General features: G+C 41.7%; 1 pseudogene; it reads right to left on the bottom strand.

Moving 5' to 3' along the window:
* LOC131174039 (AAA-ATPase ASD, mitochondrial-like) overlaps positions 1 to 21,078 on the bottom strand; it is a 69,211-nt pseudogene that overhangs the window by 4,496 nt on the left and 43,637 nt on the right.

The following is a 21,078-nucleotide window of genomic DNA, read 5'->3' as shown; positions in this document are numbered from 1 at the left end:
GTTGAGGTTAGTGAGCAAACTTCCATTTCTTAGTTTAATTTCTATGTTTTTGGTTCAAGTAACTTAAAATTAAAAGAAAATAATTATTGGAGGACTAGAGAAAAATTCAGCCAGCTAGGGTTGGTGATGATAATGTATGAATTTGATTGAATTAGTAGTGTAGGTAAGCTTGTATGAGTATAGAAGTAATGCTAGTATTCTTGAAATTAGTTAAATGCAACAAATAGGTGAATTAGGGTTTGGCACCCAAGGTTTGGAAGACAAAAATGTGAGAATGTGTTAAATGGTGTGTTGGACTTGGTTTGAGGTGAGAAATGGTCATTTGTGACCAATTGGAGTATGTTAGAAGTGTTGGAACCAAATGCAAATTCGAATTGCTTAGGGTCATGCTACAGGCAGCAGGACCAAGGTCCATTTCAGGGGCCAAAACTAAAAATTTACAAGTCCAATTGGTATGAGGACAATTGGGAATGAAAATAGACACAAAATGGAACATTTTTCATTTAGGAATCATGCCCAAAAAGTGACCAAATCCGGAATTAGCAATCTGACCTGTACCAAAAATGACCAAATGAACAGTATTTATTCATTTGGCCATAACTTGGGCTAGGCAAGTCTAAATGACCTGAAATTTTACCAGTGAAAAGCTGAGATATAGACCTAAAACTTTCATGAACCCTTAACTAAGTCATTTGGCCACCCAAAGTTAGTAACCTAAAACTGCCAGAACCAGTTTGGTGCCCAGAAATCTAGGTTAAGTCCAATCCAGCAGCCATGATTCAAATGGCTATAACTTGAGCTACAAAACTTCAATTGGAGTGATGCAAAAATGAGAATAAAGTTAAGATAATAGGGAACATTTTCTATGAAGAAAATTTTGCCAAATTCTAACAGTAAAATGACCAATAGAACAGTGCAACATAAGACACCTAAAACTAAAAATTTGCAAAATTGCCTAAAAGACTTAGAATTTGAGTAAATAACCAAAACCATCAAAGTTAGTTACCAAAATGTGGTATGTGAGTGAAGTTGGAATTCCCATATCTATTAAGCCTTAGAAAGTCAACAAATTGACTTGAATAGTGTAGTAAATAGTAACCCCGAAACATAAATTTTAAAGAACGTCAAGTTTAGCATATATAAGCTAGATAAAAGTGAATTTGAATTTATTTTTGGATTTATGCTAAGTTATGATACTGAAACACTGTGAAACTGTGTGTTTCAGTAGAAAAGAATACCGGAAAGGAACCCGAGGTGTCGAGTCAAGGCCAAAAGGCGACTCATATAAGGTTTGTGCATAACATTAACATGCTTTAAAATTCATTTACAAAGTGCATGAAATGTATATTATGCTTTTGCTTTTAATTGTTGAAAGTTTATTTGTGTATATTTGAAATGGCAATGTTTAGTAAATTGTTAAGATAAGTTTTGAAACCACAGTGTCATGACCATATATTTGAACACCTCTCTAGCATGACTAGTGGGGGTAATCGCTGATTTTGATTCCTTCTCTGGCTGAAGTGTTGAGGTGTGTGCCAGTAGAAGAAGAAAAAGAATGGGTTCCTATATATTTGAGCTAGCTAGCCTTGTGATGTGACTTCTCCTTAGCCTCTGGCTATTGAGATTATATTTATTTCGAATGGCATGATATAACTGTGTGTTTTTATGAAATGTGTTTTGAGACTTTTGAAATGAAATTGTTTGGATTAAAATTTCATAAGTCATGTTTTGAATGTATTGCTCATGTTCAATTTAAATTTTGAATAAATGTGATTTAAATTCCGCATAAAGTTTATTTTAGTATGTTATGCACCACTGAGTCCTAGTACTCAGCGATGGCTGTTATTGCTATCGCAGATTTAGAGACTAGAGGAGCAAAGATTGAGTCACGAGGACCGAGGAGCTACCGCTTTAAAGTTATCTGTATATTTTATACCTCGATCAGAAAAATTATTTTGATGTATGTAATGTATGTAAAGGTATGGACATGTAAAACTGGTCTTGAGCAGTTTGTATAAAGTTTGTAATAAATTTTGGTTTGAGTTTCTCTTAATGTAAATTTTTGTAATGATGTATATAAATTGTTTTACATTTAATTACATAAGAATGGAAGTATTTTATTTTAATTTGAATGAAAGTAATTAGTAATATTTTGGATGATATTTGAATTGGAAATTGTGGATTTGAATTTTTGGAAATTGAGAAATGATGTAGAAATTGGTTGGGAGGATTGTTGTGGAATTGATAAATAATTAAAAGTGCTTTTTACAGGTATTTGAAGAACTATTTTCTCAAAATACAGACGGTACTCTGTCGAAATTTTTATAAAATTTGTGGAAAAATAAAATGGGACAAAAATTTTACTAGTTTTAAAACTTTGAATAAATGATTTTAATATCTATTAGAAAATGCTCACCACTTATAAAAAGTAAGAAAATTGTTTTAAAATCCCTTATAGGGTACTTAATGAGTTATCGGTAGGTGAAGTTCGGTTATTCATTATGTATTCTACGAGATCATGTTATGCCTTATAGAGGGGTAAGGTGTGACATGTTTTAGTGGTATCATAGCGAAATTTTTGAAGTATGTTTTAACTTATGAATTTGTGTCTTTTCTTTGCTAATTGCAACTGCTCAATGTCCTTATTTGTTACATACAGTGCATTACATCATAAATATGAACTAACGGAGGGAAATCTCCTTGTGTTATTTGTTCAGGAGATACCCTAACTTCAGACTGAAATAGAAGAAGGGGATCGCTCTGTTGAGCAATCTGTTGAAGCTGAGGCACAAGGGGAAGCCCTAGCTTTACAGAACGTCAGTGGGTCAGTGGCACCAGCCCCACAAATGCCACGATTTCCTGTACAGTTCGCACAGTCGATGGCGGCAATGTTTCAACAAATGGCTGGGGGTATGCCTGCTTAAGCTCCACCCCAAACACCTGTGGTACAACCACTGCCTCTAGCCAGACAGTATGACAAGCTGTTAAAGTATGGGGCTATAGAGGCAGAGCAATGGCTTGAAAGGATGGATAGAGTGTTTAAGAAGCTGCACTGCCCAGATGAATTGAAGTTTGAATACACTGTGTCGCTACTGCAAGGGGATGCGTATGATTGGTGGAAGACTATCCCCCACAGCTTGGCAGAACCACCAGTACTGACCTGGGATGACTTCATCAGAGAATTCAAACAAAAATACGTCCCAGATGCATATGTGGATCAAAAGTTACAAGAATTTCTGAGTTTAAAACAAGGCAATAGATCAGTGGCAGAATATGAGAGAGAGTTCTCCCACTTAAGCCACTATGCTAGGAGTCTCCTTTCTACCAGCAAGGCAAAGTGCAAGAGATTTGAGACGAGTTTGAAGCCCAGTTTGAGGATGCAAGTAGTGGGATTTAGACACAGTAATTTTTCAGAACTCATTTCTCAAGCACTTGAGTTGGAGAGAATTGAAACAGAAGCGACCCCAGCAAAGGAAAAATCAGAGAAGACTGAGAAAGCAGAGAAAGATAAAGGTGAAAAAGTCCCAGTGGTACCTCTGGAAAGAAGAGGAAATTTGGGAGACCTAGCAGAGGTCGAGGTGGAAGGTTTGGAAGAGGCAGATTCTCTAGACAGAGACCCCCTAGGTCTGGTCAGCAATCGAGCAAGGCTTTATATCCTGCACGCCCCTGTGAGACTTGTGGTAAGATTCATGGGGGAGAATGCTATTGGGCTACAGGAGCCTGTTTTAACTGTAGAGGCAAGGGCCATCTAGCTAAAGACTGTAATAGTGCTCCTAGATTCGGTCCAGCTCCTAAGACTATAGAAGTATCTATTCAGAGTCCTGCTCCCAGAGGTTCACAACCGGTTGGTAGAGGAAGAGGTGGAGGTAGAGGCACTGCTTCTAGCAATCAGGGTACTGTTGGTCAGTTAGCACAAGGAAGTGCTTCAGCCAGAGTTTACATGATGAGACAGCGAGAAGAGGCTGAGACTTCTGATGTTGTAGCTGGTACATTCTCTATCTTTGATCAAGAAGTATTTGTGTTGTTTGATCCAGGTTCAACCCATTCATATGTTAGTGCTAGCATAGTCAGTTCACTTGCTGTTCCATGTGTCAAAATGGGTTTTGAAGTGCTAGTAACTAGTCCATTAGGACAAGAGGTCCGGGTCAACAGAATCTATAGAGACTGTCCTTTGGTGATCCAAGGACATGTTTTTCTATCGGATTTGATTGAAATGCCCTTTAGAGATTATGATATTATCTTGGGCATAGATTGGTTAGCCAGGCATCACGCCATGATTGACTGTAGACTGAAGACAGTTACTTTTGGTCTCCCTCTGTACGGTGATGTGGTAATACATGAGGAGAGGCATTTATTGCCATCAAACATCATTTTGGCTGCACTAGCCAGAAGGATGATTAGAAAGGGGTGTGAAGCATACTTGGCACATGTGATAGATGCCCAAGTGGGGAGCCCAGCACTAAGGGACATCCCTACAGTATGTGACTTTCCGGATGTGTTTCCTGATGAATTGCCAGGATTACCTCCAGAAAGTGAGGTGTAGTTTGAGATTGATGTTATACCTGGTGTGGACCCAATCTCCATAACACCATATAGAATGGCACCTGCAGAATTGAAAGAGTTGAAAGTGCATTTGCAAGAGCTACTTGACAAGGGCTTTATTCGCCCCAGTGTGTCACCTTAGGGAGCGCCAGTGTTATTTGTTAAGAAGAAAGATGGCACTCTCCGCTTATGTATTGACTATCGGCAATTGAATAAGGTGACAATAAAGAATAGATATCCTTTTCCCCGCATTGATGACTTATTTGATCAGTTGAGGGGTGCAGCTGTGTTCTCTAAAATTGATATGAGATTAGGTTATTATCAGCTGAAAGTACAAGAGCAGAGTATTCCTAAAACTGCCTTCAGAACCTGCTATGGCCATTATGAATTCTTGGTCATGCCATTCGGGTTGACTAATGCTCCGGCTGCTTTTATGGATCTGATGAACACAATCTTCAGACCATATCTCGATCAGTTTGTTGTGGTATTCATAGATGATATATTGGTTTTCAACACCACATTTTGGCCAATCACCGAGGTTAAGGGACTTTAAATTGACTCCCAGCCGACGTCCTTCGATCACAAATGACTTTTCCATACACATCGATTGCTCGATCATGAAATAAACCGATCCCACACTTAATAAATTGTTTTATGATCTCTTATCAAATGGGTTCGAACCAATTTTAGGTCTCTATACCCTCCAGTATTGCCTCCCGATCTCTCTTTATAAATATTGTGGAAAGTCGTTTAACTAATCCTAGAATCAGGTTCCTCACTTGTATGTCCTAGATATTCCTTAAAATAAAGTTAAGGTTTCTGTCCGATTTAATGATGATTATGACATTAAGAATTCGAGTCAAGTCTTTCCAATTCTAATGTTCTAAAGTTATACCCGGTGTTTGGTCATGGCTTAGTCCGATCTCACGCTTACAATGTTTTTCCGACCTCTTATACTTAGATTAATAGTTGCTTTTTAAGTTTGATGTTCTAATACGTTCAAAAATCAAGTACTCATACAATTGGGGCGCTTTCCGATCTCATCAAGAAATTGAACAAAATAGAGAACTTTACTTCATTTCAAGATAAAAATTTACAAGTCATTTCGCTGGAGGGTCTCCCCCAGCCCGTTCTCTAAGTACATCATCATTTCTCTCATTTTCTCTCTCTCTCTCTCTGGATCCTCATTGCTCTCATCTTCGGCCTCAGGGCGAGCTCATTCATCCAGGAGAAGTCCTCTTCAGGATACTGCTTCTTCAGCTCGCCCATAAGGTCGTTATGGGCATTCACATAAGCCCCGGCCTCCTTCGTAGTGCTCTCCTCTTCTTTAGCCTGAAGTTCCTCATCCTTAGCTAGGAGCTCCTCCTCCTTCGTTCGAAGGTTTTCAGCATAACGAGCAAGATTGGCAGATCGACCAGCTCGGGAGTCTTCAAGTTATCATTCCACCTCCGTTATCCTCTCCTCATAATGCTTCATCCGCTCTTCCATTCTGGCGATGTAGTTGTTAGCAGAAGAGAGCTGAGCTTGTGCAGCTGAGGCTTCTTGGACAGCTTTAAGGATCTCTTTCTTTAAAGCGTGGGCTTTCTCTCTGAGTACGTGCTAATTAGCAATGGCCTCCAAGCCCAAGCTCATTGTCTGAGCTAAGATGTCATCCATGCTCTCCTCTACCAACCGGTTCTGATCTTCTTGGAAGCAGATGGAAGCTCCCAAGACTTTGGCCAGGTTGGGATTCCCCCTTGTAGAGCGATTCCTTTCTAATGATTGGATCAGAAGTTGTGCGCCCCTGGGAAAGTGTCCTGACCGTGGGACCAAAAGACTCCCCTTCTACATTGGAAGAGGCCAGAGGAGGAGGGGGAGGTGGAAGCTCGATTTATTGAGGAGCCGGGGCGATGACCTCTACCTCAGGGATCGGTTGCTCCTGAGATCGGGGAGGAGAGCTCGGCACCTCTACTGATTCACAACGAGGGGTCTTAGCATCGGTAGTGGTGGCACCCTTCATCGCCCTAACTTTTCTGGAGACCTCCTTCTTTCATTTGCGGCTCTCCTTGGAAGCATCACCGCCCACCATACCTGCACAAAGAAGAAGTCAGTGAGTTCACTGATATTCAGAGACCAGAGATATGGGTAGTACCAAGGCCGAGGTCAGAGAGCTGAAGCTCGTATTCTTCGTCAGTGATCAGCCACATCATCTAATACTTCAGTTCGGCCATCACCGCGTCTAAGCAAGAGAATTCCTGAGTGGACGCCTGAGACTTTAACTCTTTCACCACGTCGTGTTCGTCCTTATTTAAGGTGATTTTTTTTGGGATCGGAGCGACCAGGTGTTGCCAACTCCGTGGGAAGCCCTCAAAGCCATTCCGAATCTTACTCCTCAAAATGAAGAACTGGTTCTTCTAATTCTTCAATGAAGAAGGGAGATCGGAAAAGAGAGAACAATTGGGCTTAGCTTGGAAGAACCATAACTCATCATCCATCCTTCAGGCGAGCCTATGTAGCTCGGCAAAGACTTTGGCCATGGGTTCCAGTCCCTTAGCTCGGCAAAGGCCCCAGAAGGCTATTAGAGTCCGCCAGGAGTTCGGATGCACATGGGCTATCGAGACATGGTGGAATTTTAGGACGGCCTTGTAAAATTCGTCAAAGGGAAAACGGAGCTCAGCCTTCAGTTGCTCTTCATACACCATGATGAGATCGCCCTTATCAAAGAAGTGGTCAGCCCGATGATCGCCATGGCATTTTATTAGTTCAAAGGAGTTGATCTGCAGATTGTACTCCTGGCTTATAGATTGGAGATCGGTTTCTCTCAAGACTGAAGGCAACTCATCAATTGGCAAGTTGTCTCTCCTCAAAGATGCCCCTCGCCTCGGTCTGGCAGCCGAACCAGTTACTAGAACGAGGGCTGTGCTAGTTTAACCACCCAATCTAATCACGTCGCCCTCTTCCAAGGTCCATGAAACGTGGACAGAAGACAGAATCATAGCTCTCTAACCCTAAGATCCGCTCATTTTCAAAGAAACTAAAGAAGTTTAACTAAGAAAAGGATCAAAACCCTTACCGAAGTGTGATCGATGCCGAAAATACTTGAAGAAATGAGAGAATTTTGAAATTGTTAGCAAAGTGTTGAAAGTGACATAAGGGAGTAACTGATTAACCCTCCCCCTATTTATACCCATCTGAGCATTTAATGCTCGCGAAGTCCCAAGCGGCGCATCAGTTAGCGAACTCGACCCACTTTCCTGACACATCGCAGGAAGGTTTCAGAAACACAATAATAAAATCGAATAAAATGAGATCAGCTAGCTAGGGTTATCGAATTGTGTGAATTTTCAGAGCCGCAGATCGGCTAATGACGATTTAGTTAGAGATCAGATCGGATATGCACATCAGAGATCGAAAAAATAACCAATGTAATAATTAAATAATAACCTTTAAATAAAATTTCATTTCATTTCCAAAAGGTCAGATTACATCATTTGGGTGATCTCAAGAGATCGGATTACATCATTAAGAGAACCTTTAAAGGTCAGATTATATCATTTGGGCGATCTCTAAAGATCGGCACTACATCCTACCTAGTAAGAACCTATGTCAAAGCCTAGTCTTGTGGCTGAATCAAAAAATGTGTTTGATCAGGAAGCCAGCCATAGGCATTGGATAGATGTACAACTCATATGGGGTGACTATGACTCTTATGATGGTGAGTGGAGTCATCATCGATGTCATCGATAGGAACCGAGCTGCAGTCGGGATGCCCAATGTAGTGGGGAGCCAAATGAACTTCAAGAGGCGGTCACCGACATTAAGATTGAAATTAGTAGTACTCTTGCTTGAGATCGGCCCACCACTTATACTGGTGGATCGATTCGAGATCGGCACGATCATCGTTTTCGATTCTGATCGATAAATTAGTCTAGTTCCTTCACTGTCATCAGATATTGTTCTCATGTTTTTTCGATCGCCGGGATCGTAAATTTTCAGTCGAGGAGCAAAGAAAACAGTCAGAAAAAGATCAAAAGCAGTGACCATAGTCGAAATTGTCACCGGAGAAGCTAGAACAGGAGAAATGGAGGAATGGAAGTAGGAGAAGTGAAGTGTGGAGGAGTTTTTTTCACTGGTGCATATATATAGGGCCTGAGCATTTATTGCATACAGAAATCGAAGCGGATGCATCGGTAACTGAAGAATTAATTGCTTTGACTTAGGCAGATCGGATAAAGAGGAAAGTTCTAGAATGAGAGAGATCGGGAAGTGATGAGGGACCCGATATGAGAAAGATCCAAAAAGAAGAGGGTCATAATAGAGAGATCGAAAGGATTAGAGATCGGAAAGCACAGAGAGGATGAGATGACTTCCAATAACTCTCTACATAATCAGAGCAGAGGTAGTTAAAGCATTGCAGGCGTGAGCAAATCTTCACCGTATGCCTCATTTGCAGAATCACCCACATTGCTGACAGATGCCAAAAACAGTTATGGCAGTTCTATACATCACAATCTCCACCATTGATCATACTTGCAAGGACAAACCCGGAGCCCTTGGATCAAAAGCAGACAACAGGTTCGGCGCTTTTCATTCCCAGCCCTCGGATCCATCTTATAAGGCAAGATCCTGAGCCGTTGGATTAGGAAGAGAAAAGACGGATATTCTGGACAGGATCTCAGTCGTTCATTTTGATTCTCTTTAATTCTCAGATATCGGATCTTGTCCTTTGAAATCCAGACCTTCTGTCTCCACAGGAGAGATCCTGACCCTTCATTAGAAGTACCCGTTCCCTATAAATACCTGCATGCAATACTGTAGAAGGGGGGCAAAAAAAGGTGGTGGTGATTATAGTGGAAAGGCTTTGAAATCTAATTCAGTCTTGCTACTTTGTCATTTTGAGCTTTTGAGAAACTTTAGAGACTAGTTTTCTTTAAGTATCTCCATTGAAGGAGTATTGGACCCTGAAATTCTTCATTTTCAGTCTATTCATTACTCTGCGATACCATTTTTTTTGTTCGGTTTCGTCTTCATCACCCTAATACCAACATATTATTCTCCAAGCTTAATCTCATTCTGACCCGATTACCGTCGCTTCGGCTCAACTGCATTCTGACCTGGTTCCTGTTATTTCGAGTAAGTTTTAGTCTTTTGGCCATCGGTTTCCACCTCTACAAGATTTGTGGACACTAGAGTTAGTTCAAGAGCCTCAACCTCCCACAGGTAAGTGTCTGGACTATTATTTTGCTGGATGCTCATGTTTCAGTTTATCTGTTTTTATTTTTCAAATTTCCATTAAAATCCCAATGTAGATTATTCAGGCTGATAGTTTTTTCCCGATGTTTACTTCTTTTATTCATCCGTAAACTTTATTTATTTCTCCTTAGTTTTCATTTCCTTCGAAAGTAGATGTTCTGGTTGTGGGCAACTTGTAGGTAACTTAATAAAGTATTGGTAGAAGTATCTTAACGTGAAATTTTTTTTCAAACAAATAAAAATAACCAAAGGTTGAATAGTAGCTTAGAGGAAAAAGTTATGAGGTCGGGCTACTAAACGAGTCCAGGAGATAGCATAATAGAGTGGGAATCGAGATAAGATCGGATCCCAGACTAGTAACCGAAAGAGATCGGATATAGCTGGCCAAAGAGTTCTGACAAGGTAATCACCTAGGAGATCAGTGAAAAGTTCGATCTTATGTCACAATTGCTTTAAGAGATCGGGGGAGAGTTCTTACATGATTCTCATTTAATTAAAACACGGAGATCAGAGGAGAGTTCTTATCCAAGATCCTTCATTTAAATTTTGAACTGAACACTCTAAGAGATCGGGGTAGAGTTCTTACCTGATTCTCATTTAAATACGGAGATCAGGGGAGAGTTCTTATCCGAGATCCTTCATTTAAATTTTTAAATCGAACACTCTAAGAGATCGGGGGAGAGTTCTTACCTGATTATCATTTAAATAAAACACGGAGATCGGAGGAGAGTTCTTATCCGAGATCCTTCATTTAAATCGAACACTCTAAGAGATCGGGGGAGAGTTCTTACTTGATTCTCATTTAAATAAATCACGAAGATCGGAGGAGAGTTCTTATCTGAGATCCTTCATTTAAACCGAACACTCTAAGAGATCGAGGGAGAGTTCTTACCCGTTTCTCAACCAAAACCTCAATAAAATATGTGGAGATCGGAGGAGAGTTCTTATCCGAAATCTCCCGCCTAAAACTCTTAATAAAACATATTTAGAGATCGGTAGTAACTTCTTATCCGAGCTCTCTTAACAAAATCAAAATTAAAATAACACAACTCCAATATAGAAGATAACTTTATTTGGCACCTATTCACTAAAGGGCCATCTCACGAACTCGTATTCTTGGGCAATCCAAAATAAGTGAAATATCAAACACTCCTTTATTACGCACAAAGGATTAACATCATCCCTGTCCCAACCCTCTAGTTATCTTTTTAATTTATAAAGAGCATAACATTAAATCTGTTTACCCTTATTGAGGGATGAGGCGGGGTGCCTAACACCTTTCCCGCTCGTATACGGACCCCAAACCTAGAATCTCTTTTTCTCTTTTGAAGTGGTTTCCTTTTAATTTATTTTCACAAAATGGTTTTCTTTAATTTCCCTCAAAATTAGAGCGGCGACTCCTCACTTTTCCCACTGCGGTGAAGAGCTTCGTCCGGGCGACTGCAAAATACCTTACGACAGCTTGGCGACTCTAGTGGGGACTTGTTTTTTACCCTAGTTTGGAGGTCCAGGAATAGATTTAGTTATATGCTCATATAAATTGAATTCGTAATTAGGGGGGGGGGGGGGGGTTTAATTTGCAAAATTTGAAAATATTGATATATTGATTTGTTATTGTTCTAACCATTTTTGCTTGTCTTATTTCCCACAGCAACTTTCATCAAAAAAAAATGTAAAAAAAAATCCCCCACGAAGGGAAGAGGTAAATGTGTCCCTTCACACACTGAGTACTTACACAATATCCTCACACACTTCAGCCCTATACCCGGGCTTTCTGACCCTTTAGGGAAGTAGGAGGGAGTCATGTAGCGGTACCCATGGGTTTTACCCCATTAGTATCCATGAAGGCTTATGCTCAGATTGAAACTCGTTCCATTTACTGCGATACTCGTAGAATTCTCCCGTTAGTATCACGGTGATGGAATGGGGCTCTACTGTTTACAGTAGAGGCAATTTGGGAACCTGTGGCTTCTAGAAAATTAGACCTTGAGCTAAACTATCACAGTAACTGAAAGCCATAGCAAACTACCTCATAAGATAGAACTATTCAATTAGGTAGCACTTACCTAGTACTAGGATTCTCCCTATTTTAGGACAAAATGGACATACTTGCTCTCACCCTACTCTGTTTGTGTTTTCTTGTGTTTATTAATTTTGAGGGTAATTTTGAATTATACTATTAGAAAGATCTACACATCTTCCTACTTTGATAGATGTGTAGGTATCGCCCCGCCAACGGTATAATTTGAAATTACCTGAATTTGTCCTGCTAACGAGTTTTCTCCATAGACATCACAGAACTAGGGTCTCTAAAAGAATAAACGTCAATTTTAACATGGCATCCTCAAGTCAGTCGATGGAAGAAGTTCTTAGACAATAACAAAATGCTAGACCGTGGTCCAGACCACTTCATAGTTCCTTGTCCCCACAAAGTGATGTCATCAGGGCAGATACTGGCCTGTTACCCTCATTAGACCCAAGCAAGGTCAAAATTAGAATGACCGGTCTCGAGGGTCTATCCAGTAGTTGGAAATCGCTTCCCGATCACGTTAAGGTGAAGTTCAAGGAAAATTATGGGAGGATTGCGACCTTGATACGGATTAAAGTCCAAATTTCAGCTCTAAAGGCCATGCTGTCAATTTGGAATCCCAAGTATGGGGTGTTCTCCTTCAACGACATCGATACGATCCCCACTATGGAAGAATATTAGGCGCTACTAGAGATTCCTTATGTGGCACAGAATCGGATCTACCTACACCTCGAGCATAGGCAGACTTGGAAACGGTTCACGCATATGTTGGGGATCACCCTAGAGGAAGCAAAGGCAAGAGAAATTATAAAAGGGAACACACATGGGTGGTATTGGACCTACCTCAAGAAGCGGTTGGACCTGTACATCCAGGATGAACAATGGGAGCAAGCTTCATTAGCACTAGCTTTGGGGATCTATGGCCTAATCTTATTCCCTAAGCCTTTGGGAATTATAACCTGCAGTGTCACAGATGATGTTCTGGGCAGTAGAAAAGTAGAAGGTCAACCCAATACCGGCGATCCTTGCAGAGACTCTATTGACTCTTACTTATTGTCGACAACAAGGTAGGGGATCTATTAATTGCTGCTCTCAATTGTTACACCTCTGGATCCTCAGTCACATGTGTCCTTTGGAGATAAAGGGGTTAACTTGATACCCTGACCAGCCTCTTATCGAGAAAATGGCCGGATTAGTAATCAGCCCAAAGAGCGAGCTGCAGTGGCAAGGGCGAATTCTAAGCTTCAACAGTCACAACTACTGCTGGAGGAAATTGTGGACGTTGGGTCCATCTATTTTGTTTAACACAGGGAGTAATTATTCGGTATCTTTGATCGGAGTGACCGGATACACGAGTTACGTCCCGGCATTGGTAATGAGGCAGTTCGGTTCAACCCAGTCCGCACTTAGTGTTGAAGAATACCATCAAGGTCATTTTTATCATGAACTCGGTAGCGAGGAAGAATTGAAAGTATTCCGTAAATCTGAGAGAGCATCACTATGATGGGAAGATCGCCTAAAGGGCCGGGTGCCACCGAAGATTACCTTAGATGGAGGGCCAACAGGGATTAAGGATACCCAACTGCCGAGCCAACAGAACCTAAAAGTAGCATCCCCCGTTAGAATTTTCTTTCAAAAGAAGTTAATGCTCAGTTGGTCATCTCTCTGCAAAGATCGAATACCGAGAACTAGCAATTGCTAGAACAGATAAGGCAGTTGGAGGACCGACAGCAAATCCTCAAAAGGGAGGTAAAAAGGCTCAGGGAAGAAGCAATGACAGAAAAGGCGAAATTCGAGAAACAAGAAATGCGGTGGGAAAGGGAAAATATCTCCCTCCAAGGCACAATAAGGGAGGCAGGAGTTCAGAATGACGAATTGTAAGAGAAAATAAAATACTAAGAGATACTCATGGAAGAGTATAGACAAGAGGGCAAAAAGAAAAAGCTTGAACTGAAAGAGCAAGCACAACTTATCAATGATATTTTGAAGGTGTGTGCTAAAAAAAGAAAGGAAAAGAAAGACAAGCTACTCTCCATCAAGAGTTGAGAGAAAATGTTGACCAGCTGAAAAGAATGATAGCACAAGGGAAATAAGAGCTCTTGCCAGAATTTAAATATGCCTTGAGAACATTCAACCCCGCCAGACAAGAGGAAAGACTCTATGAGTATATCAAAAGATGTCATTGCATTCTAAAAAATCTCCCTCAGCCTAGGCCAATGTAAAGAATGCTATGTATGAACTGTTCAATTAATAAAATCAGTTTGGGCTATTGTTTAGCAAAATTGTGAATGAATAGTATGACTCCCATAGGAACTATCCTCGCTAGGGTTATGCGAAAAGATGAATGTGCCATATGGACAAGTATCATAGACACGCATTCGATCCAGTCATTCACCGTTAGACTATCGAGTGATGCCATGATAAAATTGATGCAATTATCCTTCTACAGATCCCATTCTTGGCTTTCAGATGTCACCGTATCCTTTGTCCAAATTAGGACCTTTAATTTTTAACAAAATTTGAAATTCATTTAATGATTTCTCCCACAGGAAATCAACATTGCTTTAAGCAAAGCAAGCCTGACCGAATAAGCAGTTCGACCGAGACAAGTGTACTTAATAAGATCACGAACGAAGAAGATAATGGAGGATCAGGAACAAGTCCAGAACCTATAGGGACAAGTTTCTGAATTGAGAGATCAAGTCTCGGAGCTCATGAAATTAATGAAGGAGATATCCCAGAACAAGCCTCCCTCAGAATCAAATTTGCCGTTACCTCCCTCACTTTCTACAACGGTTGATTCTCACCAAGCTTCAACCTCTTTTACTTTTTAGCCGCCTATTCCACATCCGATAATCACTGTCAATCCGACCCTCTTAAATAATGACTTACCTTTCCCCTACTATCCGGCTGTCTCTAATGCCGAGCTACACCCTTCTATCTCAATCCCTCCAGTTCATCCTGCCCCTTATCTCCCAAGAGGGGGAATAGCTCATGTAGTAGGAGAGAGCAGAGCATGAGAGAATGAGAAGCTTTCTGCTCTTGAAGAAAGATTAAGGGCAATAGAGGGCCTGAACATGTATGGTTCGGTTGATGTGTCATCACTAAGATTGGTGCTGGCTGTGGTGGTGCCACCCAAATTCAAATTCCCGGACTTCGACAAATATACCGGGAATTCAGACCCTCGCATTCACCTAGCTACTTACATCGCCAAGATGTCCGCCCTAACAGAAGATGATAGATTCCTCGTCCACTTCTTCCATGAGAGTCTCTCCGGGGCAGCCTTACGATGGTGCATTCAATTAGATAGGAGCAAACTGCGCTCCTAGAAAGACTTGGCCGACGCCTTTTTGAAACAGTACAAATTCAACTGTGACGTCACCCCCACAAGGAGAGACCTCCAAAATCTGGTGCAGAGAGAAAGAGAAAGCTTTAAGGAGTATGCCCAGAGATGGAGAGAGAAAGCAGCGGAAGTGTATCCTCCAGTGACTGACAATGAACTCTGCTCCCTGTTCATTGAAACGTTAAAAGCTCCGTATTTCAATTTGATGATTGGAAATACCTCCAACAGCTTTTCAGATATCATCCAAGCTGGTGAAAGAATTGAAGCTAACCTAAGGTTAGGACGATTGCAGGAGTTGACTGAGAATCCTGCAAAGAAGACTGCCAGCTTTGGTAAGAAGAAAGAAGGTGATGTGCACTCCATCACCCGGCAAGCCCAACCTCCATTCTCTCAGAATAATTTTTAGCCATATTCTCCTGCTCATGGCTCGACAATAGCAAATGTTCCATCCCCTTTTCCAAATTATCCTCACCCACGCCCACAGTATCCACTACAAGCAGCTTACCAACCTAGACCGCTTCCTCAACCTGTTCAATCAAGACCACCTCCTCCCCAAAATAATCCTTGACCACAGAGAAATCTTGATCCACCCTTCTCCCTCCCACTCAGTGAAATATACCGATACCTCCTCGGTATAAATCAGATAGTGCCAATCCCCCTTGATACAATTCAGCCACCATACCTTAGGTGGTATGATGCTAGTGCCCGATGTGAATATCATGGAGGGGCACTTGGGCACTCGACTGATAATTGCGGAGCTCTTAGGGGAAGAGTACAGGCCTTGATCAGAAATGGGTGGTTGAAGATTGAATGAAACAGTTCTCTCCCCAATGTCACTTCAAACCCCCTGCCCAGTCATGGTACGGGCAGTGGTGTAAACATGGTAGAACCTGAGGATGAAAATTCAACTGTAGAGGTAGATCAACTGATTCCTCATTTCGAGGAAATTTTTGCAATAGAGGTAAGGGAAGGTTCCCTTTTCCCTTAGGCATCAGGGTCAGAAAGTGATACGGGATGCCCTTACCATGGAGGAGTAGCTAATCATGAGCTGCGCAACTGTGAGGGATTCCGGCAAGAGGTTCAGAAGATACTGTCCCTCAAAATTTTGAGATATCAAAAGAGGTTAAAGGTAGAGGGCGAAGTGAACACGACCAGATTTGGCTAGAATACCTCCACCCCCAATCCCAGATTAACCTTTTTTGCTCCCAATGCACCAACACCACCACCACCAATAACAGTCACCCGAACCCTGCCTCAACTCCCAGTCACAAACACTCATGCAGTGCCTTGGAACTACAATCTCCAAGTCTTCACTCAAGAGGCATCCAGTAGCGCACCTCAGCTCCTAACCTTGCCTATACACATACTCCACCCATGACCCCTCCTAAACCATGCTTCGCTCCCCACGAACACTTCAAAATGACTTACGCCGGAGCCTTCGGCGATGCTACTCCCCAATTAAACCCAAAACCTGTCACAACCAGCAACTCCTTCCCACCAGAGCAAGAGGTAGAATTTATAACCCAAAGTGGGAGATGTTACGGGAACGATGAGAGGGTAAAGAAAAAGGGGAAAGTAAAAATGGAAGAGCTACAAGAGAACACGGAAGAGGGGGTTGAGAAAGTCGAGAAAGGAGAACCTACTGAACTAAGGAGAGAAGATGAGCTATTGCTTCAAATAATGAAGCAGAGTGAATATGATGTTATCGAACAACTGAGGAAGATGCCCGCCCGGATTTCGTTGTTGTCACTGATTTTGAGCTCAGAAGTGCATCACCAAGCCCTACAAAAGATCCTGGATCAGGCCTTTGTAAACCCCAATATCACGCCGGTGCAATTCGAGAAAATAGTTGGGCAAATACAGGCATCCAGTTTCGTCACTTTCTCAGAAGAGGAGATAGATCCGGCTGGCTTGAAGCACACCAAAGCCTTGCATGTGACTGCCAAATGTAAAGGGTGCATAGTTGCAAAGGTTCTAATCAACAACGGATCTGCCCTTAACGTTTTTCCCAATACCACTTTGGCAAGGCTACCTATCGACCGATCAAACATACGCCAAAGTGCCATGGTGGTAAGAGCCTTTGACGGCACAAGAAGGGAGGTACTTGGAGACATCGATTTACCGCTCCAAATCAGGGCATGCACTTTTGATGTCACATTCGAAGTGATGGACATCAAACCTGCATACACCATGCTACTAGGGAGACCTTGGATCCATTCAGCAAATGCCGTACCTTCGACCCTACACCAGAGAATTAAATACATCATGGACGGCAAGATCATCACTGTAAAGGGGGAAGAAGCCATGCTGGTCACCAAGCCGCAATCACTTCTTTATGTGAAAACAATTGAAAAGTCCTTAGAAAGTTCTTTCCAGGATCTAGAGTTGCAAGAAATTACCTTGAGGGATGAAGGGGCTGCAGCTATGGCTGCAAAGGTAATGCTTAAGAGCAGATGCAAGGTAGGGAAGGGATTGGGTGCCGCATTGCAAGGAATTGTTGAACCCATACCAGCTATTCAGAAGATCGGCCGTTTCGGCCTGGGATATGAAGAAGATGCTCTTATGGATGGGCAATTTTGGAGGAGGAACATGCTTCGGGATCAGAGGTTTGACCAGAGAGTCGGGAAAATGAAGGTTGTCCTGAAAATCACAGATTTCTTTAGCAAATCAACCATTTAGAATTGAGAGAAAGGTGAAGAATTTCCCGAAGAACCATCTATTGATGTCATACAATTGGATTCTCTATATGAAGCCCTGACCTCGTCAATTGCTGAAGGGCAAGAGCTGGATAATTAGGAAGCAGAAGACCTTCCTGTGCTTAATCTCGAGTAAAGTACTTTTGTTATCTACACTTGATCATTCTGTCCATGGTGACAAGTGTAATGCTGTAAATGGACCCTCTTCTTATGATTTAAGTGTTAATGAATTAATAGTGCATTTTGCATCCAATTCTCTTTTTCTTAAAATCCATTCTTATAATATACTCCACTTTCGTTGCTTCATGACTATTGATCAATTAATGCCTAATAATTCAATAGACTCAGAAATTCCTCATGTTAATTTGAAACTCCCATAACTGCCATTACTTCAAGTGATTCTGAAGAAGAACCTATAGAAGAACGGGGTGAAAGAGACGAATCTTCCTTGGTGCCTTGCGGGGATGAAATGCACATCATAAATCTAGCTAGGGACTGAAGAAATAAAGAGGGAACTTAAGATTGTGGGGAGTGTAGAATTAGAAGATATGGTTAGATTGCTCAAAGAATTCTTGGATGTATTTCATGGAGCTACGACGATATGACCGGATTAGACCCTCAGATAGTGACGCACAAGATTCTCCTAATTCCCAGGACAATTCTAGTAAAACAGAAGTTAAGAAGAATGAATCCTGATACTCTGCTTAAAGTTAGGGATGAAGTCAAGAAGCAATACAATGCTGGATTTTTGGAAGTAGTCAAGTACCCTCAGTGGATAGCTAATGTTGTCCCGGTAATGAAGAAGGACAGGAGAGTCAGGGTATGTGTTGACTACAGGTATCTCAATAAAGCGAGCTTGAAGGATGATTTCCCTCTCCCACATATAGACGTGCTGGTCAATAATGCTGCAGGATTGGGTAGATGTTCGTGCATTGACGGGGCATCCGGGTACAACCAAATCCCTATGGATGAAGAAGACAAGGATAAGACTGCTTTTATCACTCAGTGGGGGGTGTTCTGTTATCGGGTTATGCCATTTGGGTTAAAGAATGCTGGAGCCACCTACCAACATGCTATGGTCACATTATTCCACGATATGATGCACAAAGAAGTAGAAATATATGTGGATGATATGATCATCAAATCCAGAGAGGGAGAAAGTTATGTACAAGTGCTGAGGAAAGTATTCGAAAGACTCAGGAAGTATCAGTTGAAATTGAACCCAGCCAAGTGTGTGTTTGGGGCTAGATCTGGAAAGCTATTGGGGTTCATAGTAAGTGAGAAGGGAATAGAAGTAGACCCAGACAAAGTTCGAGCCATTCAAGAAATGCCATCCCCAAAGACAGAAAGGGAGGTGCGCAGTTTCCTGGGAAAACTAAACTACATCTCGAGATTCATTTCCAACCTCACTGCTAAAGTTGAACCCATCTTTAGACTATTCAGAAAGAACAACACCACTCAATGGGATTCAGTTTGTCGAGAGGCTTTTGAGAAAATTAAACAGTGCTTATCAAACTCGCCAATATTGGTCCCTTCGGTGGTAGGAAGGCCATTGATTCTGTACATGGCAGTCCAACAGAGTTCAATGGGGTGTGTTTTGGGGCAGCATGATGACACAAGTCAAAAAGTGAGGGCCATTTATTACCTGAGCAAGAAATTCAATGATTGCGAGTCTAGGTACTCGTCCCTAGAGAAAACTTGTTGCTCGTTGGCCTGGACGGCGAATCGGTTTAAACACTACATGTTGAATCATAAGACATGGCTCATCTCCTAGATGGATCCCATCAAGTATGAATTTGAAAGCCCATATGTGCCAGGGAGGATATCAAAATGGCAGGTCATACTCACTCAATATGATATTTTTTATATGACCAGAAAGGCTGTAAAAGGGAGCGTAATTGCTGATCTCCTAGCAGAAAACCCTATCCAAGATTATGAAGCCTTGGATTTTGAATTCCCTGATGAGCATGTTAATGAGGTCGACGGCGAGGAAAAGGAACCAGCTAACATGTGGGAAATGTATTTTAACGGAGCAGTCAACTTGTTTGGTAATGGGATCGGAGCTGTGTTGGTATCCCCTAACGGAAAACAATTCCCGATAGCTATTAAGTTAAGATTTGATTGCACCAACAACGTCGTAGAATACAAAGCTTATGTGATGGGTTTACAGGCTGCCATCGAAATGAAAGTTAGAAAGTTAGAAGTGTATGGAGATTCGGCCTTAATCATTTATCAAGTCAAGAGAGAATGGCAAACCAAGGACCCGAAGCTGATCCCATATCAAAAGTACCTACTGGAATTGATCAAGAGATTTGAAGAAATTTCTTTCACTCACCTCAGTCAGGACAAGAATCAATTCGCGGATGCCTTAGCCACTCTGGCTGTCATGGCACAAATGGAAGAGGGGCAGATGACTCAGGTATTGCAGATCAAAGCAAGGAGTGAGCCAGCTTACTGTTTCATGATCGAGGAAGAAATAGATGGTAAGCCCTGGTACCATGATATCCAGGTCTACGTCAAAACCAGGGAATACCCTCCGGGGGCAAGCAGAAATAAAAGGAGAATGATCAGGAGATTAGCTTTGGGATACTTCCCTAGTGGTGAAATTCTGTATAAAGGGAGCTATAATGGCGAATTATTGAGATGCGTAGATGCAAAAGAAGCAAGGAGGATCCTTTTCGAGACTCATGAGGGGAATTGTGCAACCCACGCTAATGGACATATGATGGCCAAGCAAATCATGAGACGGGGATACTTCTGGACTATTATGGAGAAAGACTGCATTGAGTAATTTCGAAAATGTCATAAATGTCAAATCTATGCGGATCCGATAAATGTTCTGCCTCATTAATTGTTCAATCTCGTTTCACCTTGGCCTTTCGCAATGTGGGGCATCGACATAATTGGTCCCATTAACCCCAAGACATCCAATGGGCAAAGGTTCATCTTGGTAGCTATTGACTACTTTTCTAAATGGGTCGAAGCAATGTCATATGCCGACATCATGCAAAATACATTTCTCAAATTCCTCCGAAATAACGTCATTTGCCGACACGGCCTCCCCAGTGAAATCATTACTGACAAGCCAAGAATTTGAATGGTCTGAAGGTCTGAAGTTTATGTGACCAGTACAAAATCCGACATCTCAATTCCTCACCATATCGTCCCCAGATGAATGGAGCGATAGAAGCCGCTAACAAAAATCTTAAGAGAATAATCCGAAAAATGACTGTTAC

This window comes from Hevea brasiliensis, chromosome 15 (assembly GCF_030052815.1).
Source record: "Hevea brasiliensis isolate MT/VB/25A 57/8 chromosome 15, ASM3005281v1, whole genome shotgun sequence".
In the NCBI taxonomy this organism is placed as follows: Eukaryota; Viridiplantae; Streptophyta; class Magnoliopsida; order Malpighiales; family Euphorbiaceae; genus Hevea; species Hevea brasiliensis.
The sequence above is the reverse complement of the archived record's forward strand: the minus strand, read 5'-3'. Positions and strand labels throughout refer to the sequence as shown.